The sequence below is a fragment of the Gossypium arboreum genome, chromosome 13 (genome assembly GCF_025698485.1).
Source record: "Gossypium arboreum isolate Shixiya-1 chromosome 13, ASM2569848v2, whole genome shotgun sequence".
Classification (NCBI taxonomy): domain Eukaryota; kingdom Viridiplantae; phylum Streptophyta; class Magnoliopsida; order Malvales; family Malvaceae; genus Gossypium; species Gossypium arboreum.
In genome coordinates this window covers 50766975-50780324 of record NC_069082.1, presented here as the reverse complement: position 1 = coordinate 50780324, position 13350 = coordinate 50766975, and the positions used below count along the sequence as shown (strand labels likewise).

The window sequence follows — 13350 nt, the reverse complement described above, 5'->3', positions numbered from 1 at the left end:
TAAATATTTTTCTGACTCCGATTCGTGGTCCAAAAACCACTGCTCCGAATAGGGTCTATATCAGACTGTTACAGTCATAATTAAGCCGACATTTCAACCGCACAGATAGGTAATGTCCCAGCTATTAATATTGCATTTAAACACAAGAGAAATTCAAATATAATTTCCCTAGTAACCGGTGCAGAAACACAACCTCTATAAATCGGGGAACTATATCACTATACTCCCATATCAAACTAGAAATTTTACTCATATTGGATATAGTCATTTTCATCAAAAGAATATCTCTTGCAGACAATCACATAGAATCATAATAAAACCAAGATAGCAAAATCTTAAAATGTCAAGCTATACAGAATTTCTGGAAATTACAACCCATATAGAATGATAAAGATCCCAATGATATCGCAGAAAATTTCCAGAAGAAAGAATAACATTCATTAACACTAAAATCGACGGTGACAAAAACAATATAATCTTAATGTATATTCAAGAGAACAAATACCAGTAGAAATAGAATACTAGAAATCATACAAATTTTACCATCGACTTTTTTATCAACACATTGAAAGAGAATACTAGAGAAAAATATAGTAATACCAACATAAGCCATATAGACCACAATGCTTTCATCTAACCGTATGTTTAGCTAACGTTCTCATACGATATGAATTCCTTATGAAATTAAACAGTCATATATACTTCTGAGAATAAATGTATACATAGAATACCCAGAAGAAACCATAGTAACTGCTAATCATAGTACTCAGCTAACATTTCAATCCAAACATTATTCCACTGTCTAATTCTGTCATCACTGATTTCACATTATCTCATCACTGACAAAAATCAATTCAGAAGAACTTCCATTTAATACATTCTTTAGATATCATACCTGAATATGTTGTTTCATCAAAGTCAACTTCTTCTTTAATAGTGATATTGCATAATCTGAATGGCCTTCAAAACGATCTGATATCTCTTCTAGTACTATCTCTACTTGCTGACTCATTCTCTTATCTAATCACGGTATTAATCCTTCAATTACAGAACTCTGTAATTCCACACTTATAAGCTTATTCAATCTAATATTAAAAATTTCATTGTAATACTTTACTGGTAAGGGGGTGAGGGTCGTAAAGCCTCAAATTTAACTCTCATACATATAAACGCACATAACATACCATTTATCAAATAAAAAATATTAAGTTTCAACTCATCATAAACACATTTTCACTCAAACATTTGAGTTTTTCTACACTATCGAAATTAGCTCGATTGGAAATCATATCTGTCTAATGAAAACAATTTTCGTTAGAATCGGGAGAATCATACTATCACAGGTTAAATATGGCATGTATATCTAGACTTACATATGCTACGTTAGTCCTAGAATCGACTAAATTGTAGCTTTGATGCCAATAAATGTAACACCCCTAACCCGTATCCGTCGCTGGAATAAAGTTACGAGGCATTACCGATGAATACACATCACTCATATACATAATATATACATTTATGCATTTGTATATAAAACCCATCCAATAAATTCACATTGTCCCTTTTATGGCTCTACAAGGCCTTAAGACATTCTTAAAAGATGTTTAGGACTAAACCGAATAACATTTGAAAAACTTTGGGAACTTATAAAATTTTTCTTGAAATTAGTGGCGACACACCCGTGTGAATAGGCCGTGTTCTTGACAAGGCCACCAGACACGCCCGTGTCACAAGCCGTGTGAAATTAGGTGGAAACACAAAAATTTACACACTTTTTCATACCCTTTTTAACTTCAATTCATGCGAATTCGGTTAAATTCTTGTCAAAAAATAATTAATTTTTATAAAATAATTAAAGTGAACTTAAAATATGAACATAGTGAATTTTAGTTAATTTCATAATTATTTTTTATTAATTTTGGTTATTTTTGACAGAATTGTACAAAAGGCGAAAAATGGCTCGGCAGACACTGCTAGAAGCACAAAACTGAGAAGCAATTTAAAGTACCGAGGCAAATTAATTTCCAGCCTAAGACGGTCCAAAATTATGTGTATTAATTCATAATTTAATTAATTTTAATTTATATCCAAGTTAATTTGGATTAATAAATTGTTATTAATTAATTATGAAAAAATGGTCCGATTGAACCGAACCGAGTGAACCGAACCGGCCAAGAAGAGGACAGCCCAAAACTATCCAAGTGCTAACCTAATTCAGCTCATTAGCTGATTATTTAAGCTGCAAACAAGCCCTTGAAGACTTGTACAAATTGCAATTTAGCCCCTCAACAATTGGTGGCTTTGAAGATTTGCCCCAAGCCATATTTAGCAAAGTTGAAGCCATCAACTTTGCCACATAGATGGCCGGCCAAGGGGTGGCTCCTTGGCTACTATTTATAGAAAATTTTAGCTGCCACATTTAGCTATAAAATCCCCCCTTGGCTGATCATTCAAAGCATCCCTCATTCATTCACATATCTTCTCTCCTCTCTCACTTTCTCCTCTCATTTTCCCATTCAAAGTCTCCTGCTCTCTTACTGATTTCTTCCCTTGAAAAAGGAGTATTCATCAGCCATTTTGGAGCAACATTGAAGTGTTCATAGAAGCCTTGTTCGGTGAGGACAACAGAGAACAAAGACGAAGCAAACTAGTCAAGCCACGAAGAAATACCGAATTTGATTCTTGTTCCCTATGTTTTTAATTTTTGTTGTTGTTATGATGAACATATCTATGAATATTTGTGTTGTTTGAATGGTTAATTTAATTATCTTAGCTTGAATTTAATTCGTGTTGGTTTGATTGCATTTCATCTGCTTAAATTATTAAAATTGTGTTTATACTGTTATAGGCCTCGGTAAAATGTTTGATTAAGTAAAATCATGCCTAAGTTATTCTTGCATTACAATTGTGAGGTAGCTAATGAATTAATTATTTAAACAAATTGAAATTATAATTAATTGACACAATACTTAATTAGTGCATGTTTATTCTTCTAAGGTAGCTGAAGGTTAAATTAGCAATGTATCTGGCGATACACTTGCCTTGCATAACTTGCAAGATATTCATTAGATTTAATTAATTTTTTGAATTGACATAGGAATATGCAAGAGAATAGTTCAATTTAATGAGTATGTAGGTGCAATAACATGTTTGCTTATTAGAATCTATTTAATCGATTGAATTAACATAGGGATATGTTAAAAGATGAATGGATTTATATAGGTTAGTATGTTCATAAGTTAGCAAATTACCTAGCTGTCGTGAATTTATTCGTAACAACATAAGCATGAGTTTAATAATTCTAAGTTAAATAAGTGTAATTAATCCAGCACAATTATGTCATATTGATTAAATCATATTTTGAAGTCGTGCATTAGAACTTTTATTTTTATTTAGTTTAAAATTTTATTTTTCTTAATAACCCTTTTCAAAACAAAGTATTTTTTTCACCAAAGTGTTTAAAATAGCATCCATAAATAATTCTTTACACAGTCCCTATGGGTACGATAACTCGACATTTACTTGTCACTTTATTACTTGTTGCAATTGTGTACACCTATACATTTCCGTCGTTCCAAGTTTTTGGTGCCGTTGCCGAGGACTGTTTTAAAAAGTCATTATTTGTGAATTTGTTAGTTTTGTATTTTGGTTCAATTTTATATTTAATTTTTAACTTCATTAATTTTTCTGTGATTATTTTAGGTGTTTATGAGTATTGACCGAATTATTGACCTACTCCCTGTAGACCCTAAGATAGAATGAACTTGCCGACAACGAAGAAGACAAGTAAGTCAGAGAATGACTGAAGAAATGAACTTTGAAACTCTAAATCAAGGAAATGGAGCAAACCCTGCTCAAAATCCTATCTTTATTGCTGATGATAGGGATAGATCTTTACCGCAGTATGTCGTGCCAATGCTTAATGACCTTAATCCGGGTATTAGGAGACCCGATATTGAGGCACAACAGTTTGAGATGAAGCCAGTCATGTTCCAGATGCTTCAGACAGTGGGCCAATTTAGTGGAATACCTACCGAAGATCCTCACCTACACTTAAAACTATTTATGGAGGTAAGTGATTCTTTCAGATTAGGCGGAGTACCCGAAGATGCATTGCGACTGAAGCTATTCCCATATTCACTAACGGATAGAGCTTGAGCCTGGTTGAACTTATGGCCACCAAAATCAATTTCTACATGGCAAGAGTTAGTAGAAAGATTCCTTATGAAGTATTTCCCACCTAGCAAGAGTGCTAAGTTGAGGAACGAGATCACTACTTTTTAGCAAATAGATGATAAGTCCTTGTATGAGGCATGAGAAAGGTACAAAAAATTATTAAGGAAGTACCCTCATCATGGAATCCCACATTGCATCCAACTTAAGACATTTTATAATGGTCTCAATGCTTACACAAGGATGGTAGTGGACGCTTCTGCTAATGGTGCTCTCCTTTCTAAGTCTTACAATGAGGCCTATGAAATCATTGAGAGGATTGCTAGCAACAATTACCAATGGCCAACCAATCGAGTAGTATCAAGAAGACGAGTTGCTGGAATACATGAAGAAGATGCTCTTACTTCACTCGCATCTCAGGTATCATAATATCCTTAATGTTAAAAAATCTTACTACTAATAGGTCTAATAGTTTTATAGCACAACCACCTAACCGATTTGAAAATATAGCCTGTGTCTATTGTGGAGAAGGACATTTATTTGAAGAATGTCCATCGAACCCAGAATCCATGTACTACATAGGTAACCAGAACCAAAATCAAGGAAGGCAAGGACTGCAATCCAATTTCTATAACCCATCATGGCGAAACCACCCGAATTTTTCCTGGAGTAACCAAGAGGTTGGAGCCAGTAATACTTACGCCCAATCTAGATCGACCCAGCCACCTAGTTTTCCCTAACAAGTTCAGAAACAAACCCAACCTGAACCATCCAATAGCTTAGAAAATTTGTTGAAGGCATACATAGCCAAGAATGATGCCTTAATCCAGAGCCAAACAGCTACATTGAAAAACCTGGAAAACCAAATGGGCCAGCTTGCAACTGAACTCAGGAACTGACCATAAGGTGCTTTACCTAGTGATACAGAGGATCTAAGGAATCCAGGGAAGGAGCACTGTAAAGCGTTAACATTGAGGAAGGAAAGACATTAGAGCCCAACACCGTCAAAGTTCAAAAGGAGTAAGCTGATGCTCAGGAACCAGAGGAAGATCAATCGAGTGTTGAAATTCTAGTTTCACCAGAACCAAAGTCTACAAAATCTAACAAAGTAATCTCAGAACCAGCTAATTCTGATCAACTAACAACTTCGTTAGATGCAGAATCACCATAGAAGATGAATCAACCAGTTCCAGTAAAGAAACTACCACCACCCTACCCTCAAAGACTTCAAAAGAAGAAGCAGAAGATTCAATTCAAGAAGTTCCTAGACGTACTCAAGCAACTTCATATCAACATCCTGTTGGTTGAAGCACTTGAGTAATGCCAAACTACTTCAAATTCATGAAGGATATCCTGTCCAAAAAAGGAAGACTTGGAGAATTTGAGATGGTAGCTCTGACGAAGGAATGTAGTTCATATCTTTGAGACAAATTATCCCCAAAGTTGAAGGATCCTAGATGTTTTACCATCCCTTGCAACATTGGAGCAACATATTGTGGTAAGGCATTATGTGACTTAGGTGCGAGTATTAACTTGATGCTTATGCCAATATTTAGGAAGTCGGGGATAGGTGAAGTTAGACCGACTACGATTACACTTCAGTTAGCAGATCGATGCTTAGCACATCCAGAAGGAAAGATTGAGGATGTATTGGTACGTGTAGATAAATTTATCTTCCCTACTGATTTTGTCATTCTAGACTTTAAAGTAGACAAAGAAGTGCCAATTATCTTAGGAAGACCATTCTTAGCAACTAGAAGGAACCTTGTTGATGTGTAGAAGGGCGAGCTTACTATACATGTTCAGGATAATCAGGTAACATTTAACGTTTTTAAGTCAACGTGATTTCCTGACACAACTGATGATTGTTCTGCAGTATCCGACTTAGAGGATTTAATAGTGGAGAAGGAGCCCAAATATGTTAAGGATCCGTTGGAACAAATTTTGACATTAGACCCTCCGAATGATGAAGAGGAGGATGAATACTTAGCTTTGCTGGAAGCTAATCAAAAGGGATTTAATCCATAATCCCATTTTGAATATTTGGAAATGGAAAAAAGGGATTATGCCCATCCAAAAGCGTCAATCGAGGAGCCACCTAAAATAGAACTCAAGGTACTACCTTCACATCTGAAATATGTTTATTTAGGTAACTCTTCTACTCTGTCTGTTATTGTTTCAGTAGAACTAACTAATGAGGAAGAAGAGAAACTCATCCTGGTGTTGAAACAATTCAAGAAGGCTATCGGATGGACCATAGCCGATATTCACGGTATTAGTCCATCTGTACGCATGCACAAGATCATACTAGAAGATGGCGACAAAAGGGACCATTGATGGAAAACAAAGACTAAACCCCATTATGAATGACGCAGTAAAGAAAGAAATCATCAAGTGGTTAGATATGGGTATCATTTACCCTCTCTCAGACAGTTCATGGGTAAGTCTGGTCTAGAGCGTGCCAAAGAAAGGAGGTATTACAGTAATCAAAAACAAGAATAATGAGTTGATATCGACTGGAATGGTAACGGGATAGAGAATTTGCATTGATTACCGAAAGCTGAACAAGGCGACTAGGAAAAATCACTTTCCTTTGCCACTTTCGGACCAAATGCTGGATAGACTTGTAGGGCGAGACTATTACTATTTTCTTGATGGATACTCGGGGTATAATCAGATTACAGTAGCACTGGAAGATCAGCACAAGACAACATTCACCTGCCCGTACGGTACATTTGCATTTAGACGCATGTGATTTGGTTTATGTAATGCCCTTGTTACATTTCAAAGATGTATGATGTCGATTTTTACTGACATGGTTGAGAAGTATTTGGAAGTTTTTATGGATGATTTTTCAGTATTTAGAGATACTTATGATGATTGCTTAGCTAATTTAGCCAAGGTACTAAGGCGATGCGAAGAAGCAAATCTCGTACTTAATTGAGAAAAGTGCCATTTCATGGTACTAGAAGGTATTATTCTAGGGCAATGGATAACGAGAAATGGAATTGAGGTAGATAAAGCAAAGGTAGATGTTATTAAGAAACTCCCACTTCCGACATCTGTAAAGGGTGTTAGGAGCTTTTTGGGCCACGCCGGTTTCTATCGAAGATTCATCAAGGACTTCTCCAAAATTGCTAAACCCTTATGCAAATTATTGGAGAAGGACAAGACGTTCAAATTTGATGAAGAGTGCTTAAGAGCTTTCAATGATTTGAAGAGTCGATTAGTTTCAGCACCTACAATCGTTACACCAGATTGGGATTTTCCATTTGAATTGATGTGTGATGCAAGTGACTTTACGATAGGAGCTGTCATGGGTTAGTGAAGGAACAAATCTTTTCATCTCATCTACTACGCAAGTCAAACTCTGACAGGAGCTCAACTGAATTATACGGTAACAGAGAAAGAGTTACTTGCTATTGTGTTTACTTTTGAAAAGTTTCGATCTTATCTTGTAGGTACCAATGTGACTGTTTATATGGACCACTCAGCGATTAAGTATTTACTTTCCAAGAAAGATGTAACACCGAGACTGATCCGATGGGTACTTCTACTCCAGGAGTTCAATCTAGAAATTCAAGATCGAAAGGGAGTGGAAAACCAAGTAGCAGACCAGTTGTAGATTGGAGCCACAAGAAGGAAACTCTCCTCTTATACCAATTCGAGAGACGTTTCTAGATGAACACATAATGAAGGTAAATCATGTCCACAATACCCCTTGGTTTGCTGATATTGCTAACTTTGTAGCTTGTGGTTTGATGCTGATTGATAAGACATATCATCAAAGGAAAAAGTTTATTCATGCTGTGAAATACTATTTCTGGGAAGAACCATACTTCTTTAAAAAGTGTGCAGATCAAATGACCAGGAGAAGCATGGCAGAAGATGAAGTACATAAGATTTTATACCATTGTCACTCAACTCTGAGTGGGGGGACACTTTGGAGGTACACGTACTGCAGCCAAGGTATTACAAGCCAGATTCTTTTAGCCAACACTATTCAAGGATGCATATGTTTGCATAAAGAGTTGTGATCGATGTCAAAGGGTTGGAAATGTCACCAAAAGAAATGAGATGCCTCAAACAAATATCATTGAGGTAGAATTGTTTGATGTATGGCGTATTGACTTTCTTGGTCCTTTCCTACCGTCCTTTGGTCACAAGTATATATTGGTAGTAGTAGACTATGTGTCTAAGTGGGTCAAGGCTGAAGCTTATCCGACAAATGATGCTAGGGTTGTGATGAAGTTTTTGTAGAAACACGTGTTCACAAGGTTTGGAACCCCAAGAGCTATTATCAGCGATGAAGGGTCCCATTTTGTGAACAAGTGGTTGAAATTGTTATTAGATAAACATGGAGTGAAACACAAGGTCACTACATCTTACCATCTGCAGATGAATGGGCAAGCTGAACTGGCAAACAAGGAGATCAAATGCATACTTGAGAAGGTAGTTTGCCCGAACCGACGAGATTGGTCCAAAAGACTAGATGATGCTTTATGGTCTTACAGAACAGCATAAAAGACACCTTTAGGGATGTCACCCTACAGGTTGGTTTTTGGGAAAGCTTGTCATCTGCCCTTGGAGTTAGAGCACAGAACCTATTAGGCCCTTCAACAACTCAACCTAGATCTTAAGCATGCTAAAGAGAAACAAATGCTCCAACTCAATGAGATAAAGGAATTTCGAATGTTCTCATACGAAAATGCCAAATTACTCAAGGAGAGACTTAAGAAATGGCATGACAAGCACATTGGTCCAAATTAAGGTTCTTTTCAGATAAACTAAAATCACGTTGGTCCAGTCCATTTATGATTCATTGCGTCTATCCATATGGAGTTGTTGAACTCTAAGGTAAGGGAGGTAATTTTCAAGTTAATGCTCAGCGTCTGAAACATTACTGGGAAGATAAGATTGAACGAAATCAAATTTTGTTCATTTTATTAGATGTTTAAATTTTCTTATTTTCTTTCTTAATAAATGATTTAGGGTATATTTCTGGGATTAGTATGTTTAAATAAATTCTGTCTAGGAGATAGGAACTTAAGCGGGATCGCTTATGACCCCTCCAATCATTCCTGGGAATGGATTTTTACATAATTTTCCGAGAAATTATTCCCTAAATAGAAAATTAAATTTTTGGTTTTTCAAATAAAAGGGTCAATTTTGATCCAAGTTTTAAATTGCAACTCAATTTCAAATTTTCATTAAGTCTCGGGACTTAATTGAATTATTTTAAAATTTGGTTGCTCTTTTCATAAATAATAAAATTAGATGCCTCTTTTGTAAATATTTTCAAAAGTCTTGTAGAATAAATGTTTTAGTTTAATAAAAAGATGATAATTATTAATATATAATTATATATATTATTTATTATCAACTTTATATAGAGTTAGGATTAGTTTTAATTTAATCATATTTTAAATTTTTATCTTAATAAATTAATAGCAATTAATAATTTAATATGTATTTTATTAATTATTAATTATTGTTAACTCTAAGTAGAATTAGAACTTAGAATTTTTAATTATTCTAAGAATTTTATTCCGACTCCTATTTCCCTCGTTATAAATACCACCAACCTTCTCCATCATTTATCACTCAAAACCCCAAAACACCCAAACCTTTAAGTGCCGCAAGCCCCTAGTAGATAGCTTCATTCGACCAGCAGCACCTAACAATAGCATTGCCCAGTTGATCGGCCAGTAGAAGCCCAGTATCCCCGGTTCCATTGCATGCCCAAGTGCCCAACAGCCCTCGCACACAAGCGCGCCAGTGGCCTCCTCGTGCCACTACACTTGCTACTCCAGTCCAGTTGCCCAGGCCGTATCTCGCACCTGCGCCTAGTGCCTACATCAAGCCTGCTCAGCGAGGCTACGCACGTTGCTCGTGCATCCAGCCCAGCTCATGCGCACGCTGTTGCCTACTCCCACGTCCTTCCACCTGCGCACCTAGCAGCATTCCAACACCCGAGCAGCACACACCTTCACCCATCCTTAGCTAAATCCTCCAACCTACCTTAAATCGATTTCTTTTTCTCCCTAATTATTTTTAGGAGTTCTTAAAAAATGTGGTAAGATCGAATTTTCTCTTAAATTTTAATTTTATTCTAATAATTAATTTTTCAATTTATTGAATCATTAATAATTTTTTTATTAAATTTTTTGAGAAAATAATCTTTCCCATCTTTTGTTCAAGTTAATCATGCCTCGCAAGAGAACTCGTGCCTGCACCCAAATTGATGAAACACAAAACAAGTTCCATTGTGAAGAAACCGAAGCAAGATCCAAGGGTATCTTCAAATATCAATGGATGTATCTAGAGAAAGGCTTTACATTGAAAGAAAGCAACTACAAAGACTTTATGGCACATATTCGTCAAGTTGTTGAAGCCCTCAATTCGGTATTGTTTTGTGAGAAGAGACCTAGTCTGGATGAGGAGTTAGTGCGCGAGTTCTATGTGAATTTAACCTCAAGCGAGTTGAAGGAAGTTCCAGTTCGCGAAATCAAGGTACCAATAACTTTAAATGCTATTATTGAGTTCTTTGAATTGCTTGATTTCAAAAACGACGATTATTCTTCCTTGATGAGCAACATAAAGCTGAAAATTTGCAAGAAATTATCGAGGAACTTACAGTTCCATGTTCGAAGTGGATTGTGTTAAAGCAAGGAATCCACACTTGTCGAAGTGAATATTTGACACCACTCGCAAAGGTATGGTTCTATTTCATCCGATTTAGCCTTATGCCTAGTTCACATGGAACTACAATTTCATTAGAGCGAATGGTCTTATTATAATCAATTTTAATTGGAAAGACCATTGATATGGGAAAAATCATCCTGAGAGAAATGCGGAATTATGCCGTTAGGCGTTTTGGCCCAGCTTACTTTCCCTTTACGATATCAATTTTCTGCTTGAAAGCTAAAATTCTTGCAAAGGTAAAGAAGATAGGATGTAGCCAGGGCACAATCACAGATTGGCACTTCTACCGTTCTATTCTACAACAACGAATTAAAGAAAGTGAAGACCCCAAAGAAAAGGAAGAAGATCCCATAGAGATCGAGCTAATGCAATCAGCTGAAGTCCCTGATAAGGTGGAACCAATGGAACCAGAAGTTGAACCTGATGACGAAACTTCAATATTCAAAGCTCAACTTCCTAGCCCAGATCTTCGAGATAAGCAGTCAAAGTTGATGGACATAATGCAGCATATGCAATGGTAGCAACAAGCTTACTAGATATACTAAAAAGTAAGGGATAACTCGATGAGAAGTGTTCTTAAGAAAATTTACAATGACCTATTTATTTTTGTGCCTAAATTTCCATATTTTATATTTGAACCATGGAGTCCATTATCGAAAAAGGAGCGAAGCGATTCATGCAAAGGCAATAATGATGGAGTGAAAGATGCGTTGAATTCGGAAGGATCTGCAAATAAATAAAATGGGGGATCTTGACTTTATTTTATTTCTATTCTTAGGTCATTTTAGGATTAAGTTTAATTTGGAATTTTTATTTTCACATAATAAAGAAAGAGATGGAAATCATGAATAATGAACAAGTCGCAAAATATAGTGTGGCAATAGGTATATACATGTCTAGGATTGGATCTAGAGAGAGCTCGGTACTTAAGCAGTCAATTTGACTCACCTCCTCTTTTCTAGAATCCTACCTGGTGTATAGTATCTATTCACTTTAAACAATGAGGACATTGTTCATCTTAAGTAGGGTGGACCAAAAAAATTGAATTATTTCCACTCAGAATAAATTTTTCTTTTAATTATGATTAGGATATATTTTGTTCAATAATTGGAAATTTTGTTAAGTATGCTAAACTTTAGTATAACTAAATTTCTATTATTTCAATAAATTATTATGTTAGCTTAATAATGATATGAATGCATTTTTAATAAAGCATGCAAATCGTACCATAAATTTTTAGTTCCTTATGAAAGTTAGACATGTATGAAAGTTTAAATCTTTAGAATTGACTTAGTAGTTTCTTGAGGCGTAATCCTAGGAAGCATGGAACATTAAAAATGATTTAGGCAACTTTTGTTTGGATCGTTTGAGCCTTTCAAGCCAACCATGATGAAATTTTTATCCTTTGGAAACCAATTTTGAGACTATATGGCCTAATTTTGTTTGAACCCTTGGCAAATTTAGCCATCACTTCTGTAACGCCCCGAATTTGGGCCTAGAAGTATTGGGCCTTCAGTATGGGTCCATAAGGAGGTAGTATATAAGCATTTAAATGTAAAAGGAAATGACACAATTAAATGTCTACTTTAGTGGTTAATGGCCCTGAGAAGTGTTGGAGAAATCTTGGGTTCAAACCTGGGCTTTAGCAAAAATTTTGGTAATAAGTGAATAAAACCCAGGGTGCTTGGATGAAGGCCTCTTAAATTATTGTGGTAAATAAATGACATAAGGAAGCATGTGGTCTAGTGGTTGTGGCATTATTAAGGTTGCAAGGGAGCCTGGGTTCAAGTCTTGGCTCTTGCAATTTATTTTGGTTTTTCTTTTAAAGGAGCCTAAACTTTGGCCTATAGACCTTATATTTAATTGAAGATAAAATATGACACAGAAAGAGCCTGTGGTGGAGTGGCAAGGTGGCATGTTGTGTAATTGTGAGGTCTAAGGTTCAAGTCTTGGGATGCGTAATGGAGTATCTATTTTGCTGTTTGAGCTGTGTAGGAGGTGGAGTTGGACTGGAACTCTATGGTTGAGGTGGTTATAAGAAAATAAAGAATTTTCCTAATGGTTGATAGTAATCCCACATCGGGAAGCTAACATGGGAATTGGTGAGAAGCTAACTTTAAATAGAGCGAACCAGATGAGTTGGTGAAAAAGAAAAAGGTGATTAAGACCCAATACAGGATATGCCAAGGTTGGTGATCGTGGACTTCGGTGCGTTCTCATAAACATGTGTGTATTCACGCCCTTCTTTGTTAGAAATCAGCAAAAGCTAAAAGTCGCCATGAACGTTCTCGTGTGCTGGAGCTGTTCTAGGCCTCAATGGGCCCGTGGGCCTGCTTGTGTAAATCTAACTGTTAGGTGGGAAGTAGTTGGGCCTGATGGGCAATGTGAGCGAGATTGGGCCTAAAGGGGCCAAATGAATAAGTGCGAATCTGTTAGTGTTCAGTAAAGGGGTTGTGGACCTAGTTTTTGTAA

General features: G+C 36.1%; 1 non-coding gene across 1 annotated transcript; it reads right to left on the bottom strand.

Moving 5' to 3' along the window:
* Positions 1-4254: 4254 nt before the first annotated feature.
* On the bottom strand, positions 4255-4361 carry LOC128287513 (small nucleolar RNA R71). The gene has a single exon (XR_008278213.1). It is a non-coding gene; the product is annotated as a small nucleolar RNA R71 (small nucleolar RNA).
* Positions 4362-13350: the final 8989 nt, after the last annotated feature.